The following is a 21009-nucleotide window of genomic DNA, read 5'->3' as shown; positions in this document are numbered from 1 at the left end:
TGCGCCATCAATCGTGGCGCTTGGGGAATAATTGATTTTAACGGGCAAGTGGGGAGGCACACTGAGGGAGTCCTGGATTAGGGGGTGTTCGGATAGCCGGACTACCATCATCAGCCGAACTATCATCGGCCAGACTATCATCATCGACCGGACTCCAAGACTATGAAGATACAAGATTGAAGACTTCGTCCCGTGTCCGGATGGGACTTTCCTTAGCGTGGAAGGCAAGCTTGGCGATACGGATACGTAGATCTCCTACCATTGTAACCGACTCTATGTAACCCTAGCCCTCTCCGGTGTCTATATAAACCGGATGGCTCTAGTCCGTAGGACATAACAACAACCATTACAATCATACCATAGGCTAGCTTCTAGGGTTTATCCTCCTTGATCTCGTGGTACATCCACTCTTGTAAACACCCACAATACCAATATCAATCAAGCAGGACGTAGGGTTTTACCTCCATCAAGAGGGCCTGAACCTGGGTAAAACATCGTGTCCCTTGTCTCCTGTTACCATCCGCCTAGATGCACAGTTCGGGACCCCCTACCCGAGATCCGCCGGTTTTGACACCGACATTGGTGCTTTCATTGAGAGTTCCTCTGTGTCGTCACCGATAGGCTTGATGGCCTCTTTCATCAACAACGACGCAGTCCTGGGTGAGACTTTTCTCCCCGGACAGATCTTCGTATTCGGCGGCTTTGCACTGCGGGCCAACTCACTTGGCCATCTGGAGCAGATCAAAAGCTACGCCCCTGGCCGTCAGGTCAGGTTTGGAAGCCTAAACTTCACGGCCGATATCCACGGGGACTTGATCTTCGATGGATCTGAGCCACAGCCGAGCATGCCGCGCTGTCAGGATGGGCACGGCCTAACTCTGCCGCCGGACAGCACCTTAGAGGCCGCACACGAATCCGCTCCAACCCATAGTCCCGAGCCGATCGCTCAGATCGAGGATGGATGGCTGGACACCGCCTCAGGAGCTGCAACTTCTACGGCGATGGAGCCGAACACTTACCTTGTCCCGTATAAAGCTCATGACCCCGAGGTGCCGGACTCTCTGCCGGACTCCGAACCTCCCGCGCCCCTGCCAGTCGAATTCGATTGGGCGTCGATCATGGAATTCACCGCTGCGGACATCTTTCAGCACTCACCCTTCGGCGATATCTTAAATTCGCTGAAGCATCTCTCACTATCCGGAGAGCCCTGGCCGAACTACGGCCAGGATGGTTGGGACGCGGACGACGAAGAAATTCAGAGCCCACCCACCACCCACTTCGTAGCCACCGTCGACGATCTAACCGACGTACTCGACTACGACTCCGAAGACATCGACGGTATGGACAATGATGCCGGAGAATATCACGAACCAGTGCCTACAGGACACTCGAAGACCACCTCGTCATACGACATATACATGGTGGACACCCCAAAAGATGGGGACGGCGAAGAAGCAACGGAGGCCAATTCCTTAAAGAAACAGCCCAAGTGCCGACATCAGCGGCGCCGCTCTAAATCCCGCCACAGCAAGAATAGAGATTCCGGCACAGGAGATAATAACACCCCAGAAAGTGCCGAAGACAACCCCCTCTAGCACGATCCAGCACAGGAGGAGGCAGAAGCAAGCCCTCACGAGAGGGCGGCAGACGAAGAGGTCGAGGATGATAATTACTTACCTCCCTCCGGAGACGAGGCAAGCCTTGACGACGACGAATTCGTCATGCCTGAGGATCCCGTCGAACAAGAGCGTTTCAGACGCAGGCTAATGGCCACGGCAAACAGCCTAAAGAAAAACCAACAATAGCTTCAAGCTGATCAAGACCTACTGGCCGACAGATGGACCGAGGTCCTCGCGGCCGAAGAGTATGAACTCGAACGCCCCTCCAAAAGTTATCCAAAACGCAAGTTGCTCCCCCGACTAGAGGAGGAAGCGCACAAACCTGCATCACCAGCACACAATACGGCAGACCGACCACCTCGTGGCCGCGACAGAGAGGCGTGCAAGCCCTCCACCAAAACCGTACCCTGGCATCGCTCAAAAAGCATGAAGCCACAGGGGAACGCGCCGGACTTGCGGGATATATTGGAGGACAAGGCAAGACAATCCAGATCTATCTACGGATCACGTGGGCGCCCCAAGACCCACGACGAATACCGTCGCGCCGGATACAACTATTCCGGTCGAGCCGAACACAGCAGACAACGCTCTCTCGAGCTACGTCGCGATATTGCTCAATACAGAGGCGCCGCACACCCACTATGCTTCACTGACGAAGTAATGGATCATCAAATCCCGGAAGGGTTTAAACCCATTAATATCGAATCCTACGATGGCACAACAGACCCCGCGGTTTGGATTGAGGATTATCTCCTCCATATACATATGGCCCGCGGCGATGATCTTCACGCCATCAAATATCTCCCGCTCAAGCTTAAAGGACCAGCTCGGCATTGGCTTAACAGCCTGCCCGCAGAGTCAATTGGATGCTGGGAAGACCTGGAAGCCGCATTCCTCGACAACTTCCAGGGCACGTAGGTGCGACCGCCGGACGCAGATGACCTAAGCCACATAATCCAGCAGCCAGACGAATCGGCCAGGCAATTCTGGACACGGTTCTTAACAAAGAAAAATCAAATCGTCGACTGTCCGGATGCAGAGGCCCTCGCGGCCTTCAAACATAACATCCGCGACGAGTGGCTGGCCCGGCATCTAGGACAGGAAAAGCCGAAATCCATGGCAGCCCTCACATCACTCATGACCCGCTTCTGTGCGGGAGAGGATAGCTGGCTAGCTCGCAGCAACAACCTCAGCAAAAACGCTGGCAGTCCGGATACCAAGGACCGCAATGGCAGGTCGCATCAAAACAAAAACAAACGCCGCATTAACGACGACAGCAATGAGGATACGGCAGTCAATGCCGGATTCCGAGGCTCCAAGCCCGGTCAACGGAAGAAGCCATTCAAAAGAACCACTCCGGGCCCGTCCAATTTGGACCGAATACTCGACCGCTCCTGTCAAATACATGGAACCCCTGAAAAGCCAGCTAACCACACCAACAGAGATTGTTGGGTATTCAAGCAGGCAGGCAAATTAATCGCCGAAAACAATGACAAGGGGCTACACAGCGATGACGAGGAAGAGACCCGGCCGCCGAACAACAGAGGACAAAAGGGATTCCCCCCTCAAGTTCGGACGGTAAACATGATATACGCAACGCATATACCCAAGAGGGAGCGGAAGCGTGCACTAAGGGACGTATACACGATGGAGCCAGTCGCCCCAAAATTCAACCCATGGTCCTCTTGCCCGATCACTTCCGATCGAAGAGACCATCCGACCAGTATCCGCCATGGCGGATTCGCCGCATTGGTTTTAGACCCAATCGTCGATGGATTTCACCTCATGAGAGTCCTGATGGACGGCGGCAGTAGCCTGAACCTGCTTTATCAGGATACAGTGCGCAAGATGGGCATAGACCCTTCAAGGATTAAACCTACAAAGACAACCTTCAAAGGCGTCATACCAGGTGTCGAGGCCAGTTGTACAGGCTCAGTCACACTGGAAGTGGTCTTCGGATCCCCGGATAATTTCCGCAGCGAGGAGTTAATCTTCGACATAGTCCCGTTCCGCAGTGGCTATCACGCTCTGCTCGGACGAACCGCGTTCGCAAAATTTAACGTGGTGCCGCATTATGCATACCTTAAGCTCAAGATGCCAGGCCCTCGTGGAGTCATCACGCTCAATGGAAACACGGAACGCTCCCTCCGAACGGAGGAACATACAGCCGCTCTCGCGGCAGAAGTACAGAGCAGCCTTTTAAGGCAATTTTCGAGTCCGGCCGTTAAACGACCGGACACGGCCAAACGCGCCCGGAGCAACATCAACCAAGACCACCTGGCACGTTCCGAGCACGCGTAGCAATGCGGCCTCAACCCCAGCCCTCGCAAAATTGTAAGACAAACTCTCCGCGTACATCATTACGCCCTGGAGATACCATGGGCATAGGGGGAGAGGCACAACCACAACAGACCCAGAGTGCGGTTCGACCACACCAGGGGCTCCCAAGTGTGTCGCTCTTTTTATCTTTTATTTCTCTTTTTTTTATGCAGAACTCTGTCCGGCGGTGAACCTGCCGAACTCATGATGCAACAGCCAGGGGGGGGACAAAGGCTGCGACGAACATTCAGGTGGTCTCCATTACGAGCATTCAATTTGTTAAATACACCATTCCGCGGCCTACCCCTGGAGGGAGACGCCTTTAATTCATCCAATCCCTTTCTTTCCGCACTATTTGTATCATTCCGCACTCATAGCAGATCTTCTCGAATAAAATGCAGCACTTTTTGCCCATAATTGCATTACCTTATATATATATGTTCATTTACGACATGTTGCATCCGTACATTTTGGTACGGCCAAATACACCAGGGGCTTATGTTCCCCGCATTATGGTGTGATAAAGTCCGCACACTTTCACAAGTGCGGCACCCCGAACTTATAGCATTATATGAATCGGCTCCGAATCATGTCTTGGGTCAATAGTTGGGTTTGCCCGGCTCCCAAGTTTGGCACCTTACGTTCCGTTCTATCGGCTAAGGTAGCACTGGGAGAACCACTGCGATTGCGCCCCGGTTGAGTCGGGTTAACGCCTCAGTGGAGAAAGCTAAAACTGTCTGTCATGATAAGGCGAGAGACTGGTCACTGTTCGAGAGGTCTTTTCGGGTCCTTAAATACCTACGCCGCTTCGAGCAAAGTTCCGGATAATGTCCAACGAAGGCGTGGTTAGCGCCCCGAATTTGGTCTTCCGAATACTAGGGGCTTCGCTGAAATTTAAAATTATAGAATTCTATGGCTAAGTGAGAGTGTTCAAGCACTATAAGTCCGGTTGCCTTGTTCATTGTGTTGAGCGCCTCCCTAGATGGACCCAAAAATGGGAACAAGAGTGCTCAAGTTTATCCCGAACACCCCAGAACTCGTGGCATGGGGGCTGAAGCCGACGACTTGCCATCTCTCAGATTTAATAAACGGCCGCACAGAAGGCAATATTTTCAATTAACAAGCGTTGCTTAGCGCATATGAACAAAGTTTTTAGCGCACAGGATAACACATTGCGAATTTACTCAATAATTACATCCCTGGGGCACTCATCCGCAATCTTGCGGGCACCCTTCAGGACAGTCTTATAGTACATCTCGGGCGTACGATATTCCTTGCCCGCTGGTGGCGCGTCAGTGATTAGCTTCTCCGCATCCAGCTTGCCCCAATGCACCTTTGCGCGGGCAAGGGCCCGACGAGCACCTTCAATACAGGTGGAGCGCTTGATAACCTCCACCCAGGGGCACGCATCCACCAACCGTCGCACGAGGCCGAAGTAGCTCCCAGGCATGGCCTCTCCAGGCCACAGCCGGACTATGAGGCCCTTCATGGCCTGCTCGACCGCCTTGTGGAGCTCGACTAGCTGCTTAAGCTGGTCACTAGGGGGCACTGGATGGCCGGCCTCAGCATACTGAGACTAGAAGATCTTCTCCATTGAGCTCCCCTCCTCGGCTCGGTAGAATGCGGCAGCATCAGACACACTGCAAGGCAGATCTGCAAACGCCCCTGGAAAGCTCCGAATTCGGGTAAGTAACACGTAATTTACATTCACATGCTTGCTTTGCATGAAAAATGCCTTACCCGCCGCTATCTTCCTCACCAACACAATCTCCTGAAGGGACTTATGGGCATCGGCCTTGGCAGTTTTGGCACTTTCGAGAGCCGAGGCAAGCTCGGACTCTCGAGTCTTCGAGTCACGCTCCAAACTCTCATGCTTTTCCATGAGAGCCTGGAGCTCTTGCCGAACCACCGCCACCTGCGCCTCCTGCTTTTCTCGCTCTGCCCGTTCCGCGGCCGCATTGCGTTCGGCCGCAGACACGGCCTCCTTCAAGGTCGCCACCTCGTTCGTGGCCCCTGCAGTACCCATGTTATCCTTGTTATTTTTTGTTGCAACCTAAATCCTTTTCTGTAAGGTACAAGTTCAAAGTGGTGTTACTCACCTTCTTTGTCCTGGAGCTGCTTCTTGGCGCGGCCGAGCTCTTGCTCGGACCGCTCGAGCTCCTGCTTCAAAGCACTGACCTCCGCAGTCAGTGCGGCAGAGGTCAGCAGCACAACCTGCAACCCATATTGACATAATTTTTTAGCAACCCTGCTTATATCTTTTTTTTCAGATCCTCAGTCCGGCTTTTCTTCCCGAACACCGAACCGAGCATCAGGGGCTACTGTCTATGCAGTATTACATTGCATATTTTTATCTTCTTACCTCAAAGCCTTATAGAAGGCTACAGCAGGCTTCGGTCAGCCCGCTCTTGGCGAGCTGTACCTTCTGAATCACCGCACTCATAATAGTGCGGTGTTCTTCCTCGATGGAAGCGCTCTGGAGCGCCTCCAACAAATTGTCCGGCGCCTCCGGTTGGACGGAAGCCGCCGGCGTCACGGTCTTGCCCTTCGTGCGAAGGGGCCGCCGGCCGGACTCCGAAACAACTGCGGGTTCTGATGTGGAGTCCGGCGCAAAGTCCGGGAGGCTGCCTTGTGGCGCCTCCGGAGCCTCCCCCTGATGGGTCCCTTCTTGGGATCCCACCTCGATCTCCTCGGTGTCGCGAGGGGTGAAGGCGGTCGGGATGGAGTCTACATCTAACGGAGCCAACGACCCGCTCGATGAAGCGGGGAGATCATCATTGGCCGGACTACAGGCAGCATGCTGCATCAGAATGACACTATGTGACGCAGAAAAAGAAATTATAAATCATTCAGGAATCCGGATACTTACGATCTCGCCGGAGGCCTGGCCCTTGAAGGCCATTCTTCCTCGCCAAGTTGATGTTGGCGGAGCTGTCCGGGGGAATAGTCCTTCCCCTCTTGGACCCTTCGGCCTCCCCTGTTGGGGAAGCCTTCCTCTTTCTCTCTCCCTCCTCTGGGAGAGAGTCCTCCTTCTCCTCCTCGTTTTCGGGGGAGGAGTCCGCCCCGGAGTCGTCGGACACCTGAAAGCGGGAACTCTTTCGAGCACCCGTGGCCTCCTTCTTGGCCTTCTTCTCCGGCACCACGTGCGGTGCCGGAACCAGCAGCCTCGCTAGACAGGCGTCTACTGGGTTTTCTCGCAGGGGAGCCGGGCAGATAATCTACTCCGCCTTCCTCATCCAGTCCTGTCAAAGGAAAAGGGGCAATTAAAACACGCATAGAGTCAAACTATGAAAAGCAAGTGTCCCGTAAAGGGGTAGAATCACTTACCTTGTCGGGCAGCCGGTGCGCAATGTCGCCGGACAGGTAGCCGGTGCTGCGCAGTCTTTCGATGTGCTCCTCCGTAACGGAGGAGGTCATCCACTTGCCTCCCGCTCCAGACATGACTGGGGAAGGTTGAGACGAGATGTGCGGGCTTGGGCGCTGGAGCTCGAGTGCACGGAGATGGATAAGCAAAGGAGGAAGAAGGCGTAGGTGAAAAGGTGAATCCTTATCCCTTATATGGGCGGGCGAAGTCTACGCGTCCCCCACCGGCCTGGTAAAACTCGCTTATCCCCCAAGCGTCACCATCAATGGCGCGGTTGGGTTACCCACGTCCGTATTGATGAGAATCCCGGATTAAGGGGAACACGATCTCTGCTTCGACAAAACGTGCCAAGGAAACCGCTTCGCTAAATGCGCTGAGGTGGTAGAGTAAAAAACGATTCAAGTAATGGCTTGGTAGTGGCGTGACGTCATGCCGCAAAAACCGTCAGCAGATTGAACTTGTGTATATATTATTCTCTCTACGGTGGAATGTGGAATTTATTTTGCAGAGCCGGACACTATCCTGGTGTTCACAATCTTCTATCATTTGGAGGAGGAACCCGCCTTGCAATGCCAAGCAATATACGCGTCGGACTTATCATCATTGAAGCCTGGTTCAGGGGCTACTGAGGGAGTCCTGGATTAGGGGGTGTCCGGATAGCCGGACTACCATCATCAGCCGAACTATCATCAGCCGGACTATCATCATCGACCGGACTCCAAGACTATGAAGATACAAGATTGAAGACTTCGTCCCGTGTCCGGATGGGACTTTCCTTGGCGTGGAAGGCAAGCTTGGCGATACGGATACATAGATCTCCTACCATTGTAACCGACTCTATGTAACCCTAGCCCTCTCCGCTGTCTATATAAACCAGATGGCTCTAGTCCGTAGGACATAACAACAACCATTACAATCATACGATGGGCTAGCTTCTAGGGTTTAGCCTCCTCGATCTCGTGGTAGATCCACTCTTGTAAACACCAACAATATCAATATCAATCAAGCAGGACGTAGGGTTTTACCTCCATCAAGAGGGCCCGAACCTGGGTAAAACATCGTGTCCCTTGTCTCCTGTTACCATCCGCCTAGATGCACAGTTCGGGACCCCCTACCCGAGATCCTCCGGTTTTGACACCGACACACACAGTTTCTACCGCCTTTATAAAGAGATAGAGATCCCCATTTTTCAGCCACGCCTTCTTCCTCCTTAGCTCATCCATTCTCGCACTCTCGAGCTCCAACGCCCAAGTTCTCACCTTATCCGTAAAGCCATTCCAGACATGTCCGGAGCGGGAGGCAAGTGGATGGCCTCCTCCGTTACAAAGGAGGACATCACGAAGCTCCGGGAGGCCGGATACTTAGCCGCAGACATCGTGCACCGGCTCCCGGACGAAGGGCAGATCATCCCTACTCTGGAACCCCACTAGAGGGTTGTGTTTCTCACCCACTTCGTCCATGGACTGGGATTTCCCCTCCACCCATTAGTCTGTGGTATCATGTTCTATTATGGTCCGGACTTTCACGATCTAGCCCCCAACTTCATCCTCAACATCTCGGCATTTATCGTCGTGTGCGAGGCTTTCCTTCGCATCAAGCCCCACTTCGGCCTGTGGCTGAAGATCTTCAATGTGAAGCCGAAGATAGTGGTCGGCCAGCAAGCGGAGTGCGGAGGTGCCATGGTGGGCAAGATGCCCAATGTCACCTGGCTTGAAGGCTCATATGTGGAGACAGTGAAGGGGTGGCAATCGGGGTGGTTCTACATCACCGAGCCGCGCGACTCCAACTGGGCGGCGGCCCCCGAATTTCGATCTGGCATCCCCATGTGGCTTACCTCCTGGAAAAGGAAGGGTTTAGCCTGGGGCGAGCCAGCGGAGCTGACTGGACTCCAGAACTGCGTCAAGAATATGATAAGCAAGAAAATCAAGCTTGTCAACGTGGTGCAGGTCATGCTCTTCCGCTGGATCCTCCCGTGCCAAAGACGGGCATTTAATATGTGGGAGTTCGACCCGGCCTAACACCAGACGCTACGAGAGCTCTTCAACACGACGCACAAGGACGTCTGGAAGGTGCTTTTCAAGGCCGCCGAGGTACTTCCTCCCGTTACCGAAGATCGCGGGCTTAGCGCAAAGCGCCTCGTCAATCCGGTAAGTTTTCTATGTTTTACAAGATGCTCCTTCCCCTAATATATTCGTGAAAGGAATTTAAGCCTGCCCACCAATCTTAACAGGACTGGGTGGCGACAGCGAAGCGGATTGACTGCCCAGCTCCACTACCCGAAGACACAACGACGGCTCTCCTAACGGAGATGCTGTTTCTGGCACCCTATGAGGTGCCAGAGAAGAAGGCCAAGAAGAAGGCCACGGGGACCAGGAAAGGTCTCCGGTGCAAGGTGGTTTCGGACTCGTCATCCAAAGACACCGAGGCGCACTCCTCCAATGAAAACGAGGAGGAGGAAGAGGAAAACCCCCTCCCCCAAACCGAGGGGGAGAAAAAAAGGAAGGCCGCCCCATCCAGGGAGGCCGAATGGTCCAAGAAGGGAAGGACCCTCCCTATGGACCACTCCACAACAGCTGCCTACAGCGACGAGGAGTGGCTACCCAGGGACAAGCCCCTGGCGAAGTCATAAGTATCCGGATACCATAATACTTCTGGCATGTTTAGCTTTATGGCTTCTTATCATGTTAAAATATGTTCGTGCAGTCCGTCCAAAGCCCGCATCGACCTATCCTCCTCGGATGGGTCTTTGAGCTCGTTGGTGATGAACAGAAATTTGCTCCTGACGGCGTCAACTCCCCGGCCCGCGGACGGCACCGAAGTGTTATCTCAGAAGATACCAGGCCGGGGGGAGATAGTTTTGGAGGCGCCTCAAGGCGAAACCCCCGATGCCGGGCACATGGGGGGGGGGAGATCCCCATGGATTCTGATGAGGGGGGCCACAACAAGCTTGGCCCCCAGACGGATACTGCGATGGAACCTCCCGTGGTTCCGGTTTCAGACAGGCAGCCCCTCGCTAAGGGGGGCGAGCCGCCTGTGCCGATGACCTCTGTCCATCCAGAGGCATCAGACAACTTACTGGAGACGCTTGAAGGCGCTTCCATTGATGAAGAACATCGTACTCTTATGAGTACGGTGATCGCGAAGGTTCAGTCCGCCAAAAGCGGATTGACCGAAGCCAGCGGCAGCCTCCTAACAGGCTTTGAGGTATGTAATTAAATTATGAGAAAATATCACAGTGTAGACAGTAGCCCCTGATGCTCTGTTTGGTGTTCAGAAAGAAAGGCCGAACAGAGGATCAAATAACCTCCACGGGAGTCTAATCATATTATGTCTATGTGAATAAGCAGGCGTTGCTGCTAGCCGCTGCCGCCCGTACTGCGGAGGTCTCCGGACTGAAGCGGGACCTGAGGCGGGCCGAGGAAGAGCTCGGCCTCCTGAATAGGCAGCTCGAGGAGAACAAAGGTAAGTGATACCCTGTCTGACTGTCATATAAAGGAAAAATTGTTGACGCTAATAGGAGCATCATGTATATAATAGGGGCCACGACCAAAGTGGCGGCCCTTAAGAAGGCGTTGTCCGACGCCGAAGACAAAGCAGCCAAGGAGCGCACCGAGCGCGAAAAACAGGAGGCTCGGGTTGATGAGGTCCAGCAAGAGCTCCAGGACTTCGTCAAAAAATTCATGTCCTTGGAGCATGACTCCAAGACGCAAGAGTCGGAGCTTGCGAAGGCCCTCCAGAGCATGCAAGACACTAAGGTCGAAGCCTAGAAGGCCCTCCAGGAGATTGAGGCAGCCAAGAAGATAGCGGCAGGTAAGGCATTCATTATGCAAAGCAAGCATGTGAAGGAGACTTTCCTTTTACTAACCCGAATTCGGAGCTCTCCAGGAGCATTTGCAGATCCGCCGTGCAGCGTCTCTGATGCCGCAGATTTCTACCGAGCTGAGGAAGGGAGCTCGACGGAGAAGTTGTTCTGGTCCCAATATATTGGGGCCGAACATCTGATGCCTTTGAGCAACCAGCTGAAGCAACTGGTCAAACTTCACAAGGCGGCAGAACTGGCCATGAAGGATCACATAGTCCGGATGTGGCCTGGCGAGCTCCTGCCCAACAGCTACTTTGGCCTGGTAAAGCGGCTTGTGAATGCATGTCCGCGGCTTGAAGCCATTAAGCGGTCAGTCTGCATTGAAGGTGCGCGCAGAGCCTTCGCCCGTGCGAAAGTGCACTGGGCGAAGATGGATGCCGAGAAGCTAGTGACAAAGGGGCCGCCGGAGGGCAAGGAGTATCGCCACCCTGAAAAGTATTATGACGGTGTCCTGAAGGGTGCCCTCCTTGTGGCGGATGAATGTGCTAAGGATGTAATGTTTGAATAAATGTACTCATGTGATCCTGTAATATGAGAACGAGTTCATGTGCGCTATATGGCGCTTGTTGATTTAAAATATTACCTTCTGTGCGGCCGTTTATAAAATCTTGAGAGTTGGCCAGTTGTCAGCTTCTGCCCCCATGTAACTAGTACTGGGGTGTTCGGGATAAATATAAACACTCTTTATCCAAATTTTTGGTCCTTTTAAGGAGGTGTTTAGCGCAGCGAACAAGGCAATCGGACTATACAGCTTTATCACTCTCACTTGGCCATAGAAGTCTACAATTTTAAATATTGGCGAAGCCCCTAGTATTCGGAAGGCCGAACTTGGGGCGCTATATACGCCTAAATCAGACAAGGCCGATTCCTCGCCCGAAGCGGAAAAAATCTTTAAGGATTTGAGACCTCTCGAACAGCGACCAACTCTCGCCTCATCATGACAGTCAGTTTTTGGCTTTCTCTACTGAGGTGCTCGTCCGGAAGAATCGGGACACAATCGCAGTAGTTCTCCCTATGCTACCTTATCCGATATAGCGGAACGTAAGGTACCAAAACATAGGAGCCGGGCAAACCGAACTATTGACCCAAGACATGATTCAGAGCTGATGCATATAATGCTATAAGTTTGGGGTGCCGCACTGTCAAAAGTGTTCGGACTTTTCTTGACATGTTATGGGGTACATTGAAGCCCCTGGCAAACTGGACGTACCAAAATGCACGGGTGTAATAAATAAGCAGTAAGGGGAAGGGGTAAATAAATGTAATAGTAAGCTGACACTGTACACTATTTTCCCTTGTTATTCAAATAATACGTCAAAGCATACATATACAAGTAGTGCGATAAGCAAAATAGGACTGTTTGACACATCCTGACCAGGAGCGAGCTGTGTGCGGGTATGTAAAACAAGTATAACGATCGTTATCAAAGACCACCTGAGGATTCCCTTGTACGCCCAAGCTTCTTGTCTTCTTGGTGTGTCCGTCCCACTATGTGTCCGATAGTCGGTCTATCTGAAGAGCCTCCCGAAGATATGGACCTGAAAGAAAAAAGATGTAAAGATGCATGGGTCCTGGGGCGGTCCAACCGCATTGTGGACCGTGTCATAGCCATGCCTCCACCTATGCCCATGGTATTTTCAGTGCGTAATTATGTACGCGTGGCACAAATTTTGCCGCTTGACTGGGACTAGGACGGAGGCCGAATTGCTAGTCGAGCTCTGGACGTGCCGGATGATCCTGTTGCAGGGTACTCCGGACTTGCTTGACAGTGTCCGGGTTCTTTATCGCCGAATTGACTGTTTTGTACTTCTGCCGCGAGGGCCGCAGTGTGCTCCTCCGTACGGAGCAAGCGCTCTGTGTTTCCATTAACTGTTATAACTCCGCGAGGTCCTGGCATTTTGTGCCTGAGGTATGCATAATGCGGTACCGCATTGAATCTGGCAAATGCGGTTCGTCCGAGCAGTGCATGATAGCCACTACGGAAGGGGACGATGTCGAAGATTAACTCCTCGCTTCAGAAATTGTCCGAAGATCTGAAGACTACTTCTAGTGTGATTGAGCCCGTGCAACAGGCCTCCACACCTAGTATGACACCTTTGAAGGTGGTTTTTGTGGGCTTGATCCTTGAGGGGTCGATGCCCATTTTGTGCACTGTATCCTGACAGAGCAGGTTCAGGCTGCTGCTACCATCCATGAGGACTCGTGTGAGATGGAATCCGTCGATGATGGGGTCGAGGACCAATGCGGCCGAGCCGCCATGACGGATACTGGTAGGATGGTCCCTGCGATCGAAAGTGATCGGACAAGAGGACCATGGATTGCACTTTGGGGCGACTGGCTCCATCGCGTAGACGTCCCTTAGTGCACGCTTCCGTTCCCGCTTGGGAATATGGGTAGCATATGTCATGTTCACCATTTTTACCTGGGGAGGGAATTTCTTCTGTCCTCCTGTGTTCGGTGGCCGGGGCTCCTCGTCGCCATCGCTATGCAGCCCCTTTTCCTTGTTTTCGGCATTCAACTTGCCGGCCTGTTTGAACACCCAGCATTCTCTATTGGTGTGGTTGGCTGGTTTATCGGGGGTGCCGTGAATTTGACATGAGTAATCGAGTATGTGGTCCAGACTGGACAAGCCTGGATTGTTTCTTTTGAATGGCTTTTTCCGCTGTCCGGATTTAGAGCCTCTGAATCCGGTGTTAACTGCCGTGTCTTTGGCATTGTCGCCATTGTTGCGATGCTTGTGTCTGTTGCGTCGTGGCTTGCCGTTGCTATCTCCGGCGTCCGAATCGCCGGAGTTTTTTGGTGTGATATTGCTACGAGCCAGCCAACTATCCTCGCCCATGCAAAAGCGGGTCATGAGTGTCGTGAGGGCTGGCATGGACTTTGGCTTCTCTTGGCCGAGGTGTCGGGCGAGCCATTCGTCACGGATGTTATGCTTGAAGGCTGCTAAGGCTTCGGCATCAGGACACTCGACAATTTGGTTCTTTTTTGTAAGGAACCGAGTCCAGAATTTCCTGGCTGACTCTCCGGGCTATTGGATTATGTGACTTAAGTCATCAGCATCTGGTGGTCACACATAAGTGCCCTGGAAGTTGTCAAGGAATGCGTCTTCCAGGTCCTCCCAACTGCCAATGGAGCCTGTTGGCAGGATATTCAGCCAATACCAAGCCGTTCCTTTGAGCTTAAGTGGTAGGTACTTGATGGCATGTAGGTCATCGCCACGGGCCATGTGAATGTGTAGGAGAAAATCTTCAATCCATACCACGGGGTCTGTTGTGCCATCATATGATTCAATGTTCACGGGTTTAAACCCTTCCGGGAATTCATGATCTATTACTTCATCAGTGAAGCATAGGGGGTGTGCGGCACCTCTATGCCGAGCTACGTCCCGACGCAATTCAAATGAATCTGGTCTGTTGTATTCGGCCTGGACCGACTTTTGTTTAGTGTATCCGGTGTGACGGTCATCATCACGCGTTGTGGCGTGCCCCCTTGATCCGTAGATTGATCTTGACCGTCCTGCTTTGTTTTCCAATACGTCTCGCAGGTCCTTCGTGTAGCCCCGGTCCATAGTATTACTAGGCGTCAGGGCATCTCCAGCCGCGCCCCCAGGAAGGCCTCCCCAGGCGTTTTTTTCGCGCTGGCGCCGAAAAAACGGCCCAGTCGCGCCCCAGGAGCCCAATTTTTGCCGGCTTGGGCCGAAAACAGCGTCGGCCGACCCAGCCCGAACCCGACGCGCTGGGGGACGCCCGGGGGCGCCGGGGCGAGCTGTTTTGGCGCAAAAAAGACGTGGGCCAGCCGCGTCAGCGACTCGGCGCCTCGTCTTCCCCCAACGGCCTCGGTTTCCCGCGGGGAATCAATGGCAAGGCTGCCGCCGGTCAGCCTTGCCATTGATTCCTCACGGGTGGCGCTTCACGGGGCGGCGCGCCGACGCCTCCCTTCCCGCGCACGCGTACTCACGGGCGCGGCCCGGCTATAAAAGCCAGCGGCCTCCACTCGCCTGTGCCCAGACCAGTCTCCCCTCGCCGCCGTCCAACCCCTCCCTCTCCATGCCACTCCCGAGCGCCGCCCTCCGACCCCTCCCTCTACCTCTCCCGAGCCTGCCCCGCCCCGCTGTTGCCATGGCAGAACGCTTCCCCGGAGACGAGGCGGCGGCCAACGGCTTCGGCCGCTGTTCGCTCCGCGAACAGGAGTCCTGGCTCTGTTCCAGGCGAACATCCTGGCGCCGCCAGACATGCGCGCCGGGCCATCGGGGTGGAGGCTCAGCGTCGGGGGAGTACCCATTCCCCTGTTGCCCGACGCCGTGGTGAAGCCGAAGTACTTCGCCGAGGAGGTCGAGATCGTGCGCGCGTCCCTCACCGATGCCCAACTCTCGCTCCCCCAGTACGCCGCCGACAACCACGTGGCCTGGGCGGCGTATTTCGAGCGCCGCCAGCAGCAGCGATTGGCGTCCACCAACGGCGCACCGGTGGTCGGCGGCCGGCAGAACAGCGAGGGGCGCCACCTCTAGTGGGGCGTCCCCGGCCGCACACTCGAGGGCGTGCTCACGTACCTCGAGGGTGGCAACGACCCGCCGTTGGCGTACCCCCCGGCGCAGCACCGACGCGTCGGGCCATGGGCGCCAAGGAGGTTCGGCTCCTCCTCCTCCTCTTCTTCCTCCCGATCATCGTCGCACTCCTCCGGCACTCCGGCCCTGCTCGGCGTCAAGGCCGAGCCCACGGCGGAGTCGCCGCTCAGCCGGCGCACTCGCAGTGCCGGCATCGTCATCAACGAGGGCGGCCGACGCGCCTCGTCCTCGTCGGCTCCTCCGCGCTTCGTCAAGCCAAAGACGGAGCCGGGGCTGGCGCCGGTGAAGACGGAGCCGGGGCTTGCGCCGGTGAAGGCGGAGTTCGACGACGACGACGCGGCCCTAGAATGGGCGCGCCAGGACTCCATTGCGATGGAGAAGGCGCGCCGGGAGAAGGTGAAGGAGCGCCACCGCGCCGCCCTGCGCCGCTTCGAAGAGCGCCGACGCGGCCGCGATGAAGACGGGGTCGTCGTCCTACGCGACAGCGACGACGACGACGACGACGCGCCGCCGCCAGTCCGCCATGGCGACGCCGGGTCCAGCAGGGGTGCCCGCGTCAAGGAGGAGAAGGCCGACGACGACGACGATGGTGGCGACGACTTCAGCGCCTTTCTTTTTTAGATTAGGTTAATGTCATGAAAATGGCGAATTTCACCGAAATTTGCCATGTTTAGATGAAATTTGCCATGTTTGGCCGAAATTTAACTAGTTTTTATCATAACTTCGCCGAATGTCTCATCTTTTTTTAATACGCACCTAGGGACGGCCGTGGGGGCCGACGGCTGGGGGCCGACTCGCCCCCAGGGCCATTTTTTGCGCCGGCTCACCCCCAGGCGGCGCTTTTTGACGCCCCCTGGGGGGCCAACGGCTGGAGATGCCCTCAACCCGTGCAGTTGCACAGGCTAGGGTAATAAATGCCTATTTGATATAAATATTAAGAAAATATATTTATAGTGATTACCATCAAAGTAGTTCCGAGTCAGGTTGTCTATGTATGTGTTATGTTCTATACCTGTCAAGAAAAAAACTGCAGATTTCTTGATCATATTTCGGTTGTGTACCAAACTTAGTGTGACAGTTTATGCACATGTGTTTTTTAAATTTTTACCTACCATTTAAATTTTCATGAAAATAGTTTTAACTAATAATTGTATGCACCAAGTAATGGTCAAATACACATGTTTAGGACTATGCTTGTTTCTAAAATGCCCTATTTTTCAGGACAAATAACATAGCGCTAATCAACCATATTGTGTGATTCAGTTATTGCTTATGCATTTACAAACTCCTTTCTTGGATTATAAGTATAATTACTACATCAAATTTTTATCTGTTGTTTTTGCATCAAATGTGCTACACTCTATTTTCCTCTCAAATATAGCATGCCAAATGAAAGCAACAATCAAAGCATATCACATGTTGCTGGTTCACATACAATTTCCACACAGAAATAGAATTAGAGAAGTTTTAAAATAGGGCAAAGGAACAAAACATATCAAGGTGAACACTTGTAATATAACCTACGCGGCAACAACAATAAGGGTTCATAATGTCAAATCTCACATATTTACCTTCCAAACTTATAAATCTGTAACTTGCAAGTAACTCTGTTGCCAACATCAAGAGACATCTAACTTTTGTTTGTCTACACCACAGCGGCATTGCTTTATAAGAACACCTGATGGGCACAGCGATGTCTAAACTAAATCTCGTTCAAAGTGTTCAATTATAATAAAAAAGTATGACATGCAAATCCTTTGCATTTGATTAAATATAGAGGAAAATAAATTTGAGAATTGAAAGCAGCAAATCAGAAATTCGTTGGTTAGTTAAGCTCCAATGAAAAGGAATAATGAGATTGTGGTTTTAAGAAGACCGGCATATGACAAAATATTTGGAAGCAAGCATTAACTTTTCAAAGTCACAACAATGTATTCACATGTATACGTCAAGCTTGAAGCCCTTGTGCATACTGGTTTCGGCATGTACTTCCTTATTACACCTGCATTCTCAGTGCCAACTAAGAGGCCAAGAGCAGAGTCCATACGCCATCTGTCATGGATCACTTTTCAAGTTCAATATACCATGCCTCGTGTCTCGGAGCTGTTTTCAATTATGCTACTACCAGTCGATGCCTTGCACACACATCGCACATACCGAACGATACAAAGATTTAGCAAAGCCACATTACATGTTCTGTAATAATGGAAGTAGAAATCATCACCCTCTCACCCGTGTGCTCGAATAGCACTTCATTAGAATCATTGATAGTGCCATAAAACTATTTACTCAAATAACACTGTAGTAGACTCATTGATACTGGTTTGCTCATATCTTTCAGAATGAATTTAAAATGTAATCTCACATTTAAACAATTTATTTTAAGTTGGATGCCCACTATAATGGCAGATAAGCCTGCTCTTATCTTTCGCAATGAATTACCACACAGAACTATTTCAAAACAGCAGGAAAAGATTACACATGCCACATTAGAAATAAGTTTTGCGTACTAATAGTCTAACTTTCTTAAGCATCTGAATAATGAAACAATCATTAAATCTGTACTATTTTTAAATTTAAAGAACTTAAACTAATTTTGCATGGTTATGCTTATGTAAGAAATTAGTCGAGCAACCTCGCTTCTTGATCGAGAATCCTCAGAAGATACGTATTCACCTCAAACAAACACACTTATTTAAATATGATTTTGAGAAACTAAATTAGGGAATCTTCTGTGTAATAACACTTAGAAATATAAGCCATAAAACGGTAGGTAAAAAGGCATATAATAACAATTATTTTAGCATGTACACACAAATAATTCAATCTACACCTAAAGGCTGAATAACAAATCTTTATATGGACAAGCGTGCAAGAATAATGAATATTTATTCCACTATTGCAAGAATCATAAGAACACATTCAACACCTCATGCCTGCGTAATGCAAAAGTTACTAAATTAAAGAGAAAAATGTGTACAATATGTACACTTTCAGATTGTATGACACCAATCAGATCGTTCCTGCCAGAACCAAGCAAGAGCCATCTACTGAAAGATAGCTAGAATTTCTTTTTAAAATATTTGCTTAGAACGCATCCATGAAAAGTTTCATGACCTGGTGCCACATGGGAGCATACCCGATTACTCTGAAGTTTCAACACTACAGCTGCCGCAATTGAAACATCCTTTGGCATTGAATTTTCTCCTTATTTTCTGTGAAAGTGGAACAAAAATATTTGAACTATAACCTAATACTGACTCAGTAGAATATCTAAGAAACCGATTTGCAGGCCCCTTTTGTACGATCAAAAAGAAATCGTATCAACATATATTGTTCTTAAAGAGGAGAAATTAGTGGAAAACCACATGCAACGCAATGCACCAATTTCGCTGAAGCTCTTGGCAGCACTCCTTCTTCCTTGATGACTTTGAACCTATCTTTGAAGCCCTCCACAACAGCATGACGGCCTCCCACACTGGCGACTGCATGTAGTACAATAAATGAATCTTTCCTCTTTCAATCTGAGCCTTGGCTGGGCATAACATGGAGATCAGGGGCATGGCTTTCCATGTGCTTGTGTTCTCGCCTGTGTGTGCCTGCAACCGAGGAGGATTTCATATTGGACTTCATATCATAAGTTTTATTATATTCATGTGTTGAAAAGCATAAGAAGTTACAAAAGTCTATTTTAAGGACATAATAGTACCAGTTCTCACTATAAGTATGGTCGATTAAGATTTTTTCTGGTCCGTTTATTTTCTTGCGGATGGGAGAATCCTCCTCGGAACGACATGGCGAATTTCTACTTGCTGCGTGTACACAGTACACACACATGAATACAATCTTAACATTAAGAGTAATGGTTATGTATCAACAACACATGAATACAGGCTGAACATTAAGAGTAATGGTTATTTATCTATCTACGCATTTATTATAGACTACAGTTATCGTAATATCAATATGGACACGAATTAATCAGATACCTCAACATGCATGCACCACTGTTTCTTTTGAAGAAAAACAGCCATCATTGATTTCATTTCATTAAGAGAAAGGCATCTACCACTGTGTATACCAATTGATTAGTGACGACCGGGTTACAGTGTCTTACAGTGTCAGTATGATTAGTAGCTAAATATGAACAGCTAGCTAAGCATGTACCACTGCCAATTGATTAGATACCTCTCAGCTGTTCTCACGTGTGTGTGTGCCTGCAGCCCAGGAGAATAGATCAAGCCATCTTTGTGCACTTGCACATCTTGCCGAGATCAATTGACTTTTTAGCTCACATACCTGCATCTCAACAGGAAGTAATCGACAGAGGGCAATACACCATATGTCCTTAGTGCGTGCGAGACTGGCATCTGACGTTTAGTCTGCCTGCACCAACAGACGTCCCATCGCTTTGAGAGGATCCATCAAGTAAACTTTATGCACTTGCACATCTGTCTAGAAGATCAATCAAGTGCTAAGTTGGAAAGCAATCAATCGGCAATAAGAGCGCCACGACGGCCAATGCCATAGGATTGACTTCTGGGTGCGGCGTGAGTATCACCGCCACGACCGCCAATGCCATAGGATTGACTTCTGGGTGCGGCGTGAGTATCATGTGTACGCGAGTTGTGTCTGGATCGAGCGGCGGATATCATGGTGGAAAAGGATTTGGCAAAAGATGGCGATACATGGAGGATCGATCTGAACTCGTTCGCCCGGCAATGCGCGCAGGCGACACAATATGGCCGTCCCTTCATCCAGCATGTAGACCTGCGAGCTGCTCCGTCCGACGGCTCAGTCGATGGGCCAGTCCGCATATTGCAGGGAGGTCATTGTAGACATACGCATGATATGCTTTTTGTAAATACTCCTAAATTCATCACCACGCAGCAGCCATGTGCATGTTTTCTCGCCTATGTGCACCTGCAGCCGAGGAGGATTTCATATTGGACTTGTGCCACTCGCGTGAAAGTCGTCAGCAATAGCAGCGAGAGCACAGCCGGTGGCACCGGCGGTAATATCGTGTCAGCGGGAGAGGATCGTGGGGGCGGCGTAGGTGACATTAGGAGAAGGGAAACGTTTAAAGCCGGCGCACCGGCTGAAAATTCCGCCGGTCTCCTGGTCACGCTCGCTCTCTCGCATCTACCTCTAGCTTTCACGGACGCAGATCCCCTCCCCCCACCCCGCGCCTGCCCCCGGGCTGCGATTGGGCCACCACGACCTCCATCTCCGGCGGCCAGGCTCCTCTCTGCCATGGCTGCCTGCCGCCATGGCTAGATCT

The sequence above is a fragment of the Triticum dicoccoides genome, chromosome 4A (assembly GCF_002162155.2).
Source record: "Triticum dicoccoides isolate Atlit2015 ecotype Zavitan chromosome 4A, WEW_v2.0, whole genome shotgun sequence".
Lineage (NCBI taxonomy): Eukaryota > Viridiplantae > Streptophyta > Magnoliopsida > Poales > Poaceae > Triticum > Triticum dicoccoides.
This window is presented reverse-complemented; position numbering follows the sequence as displayed.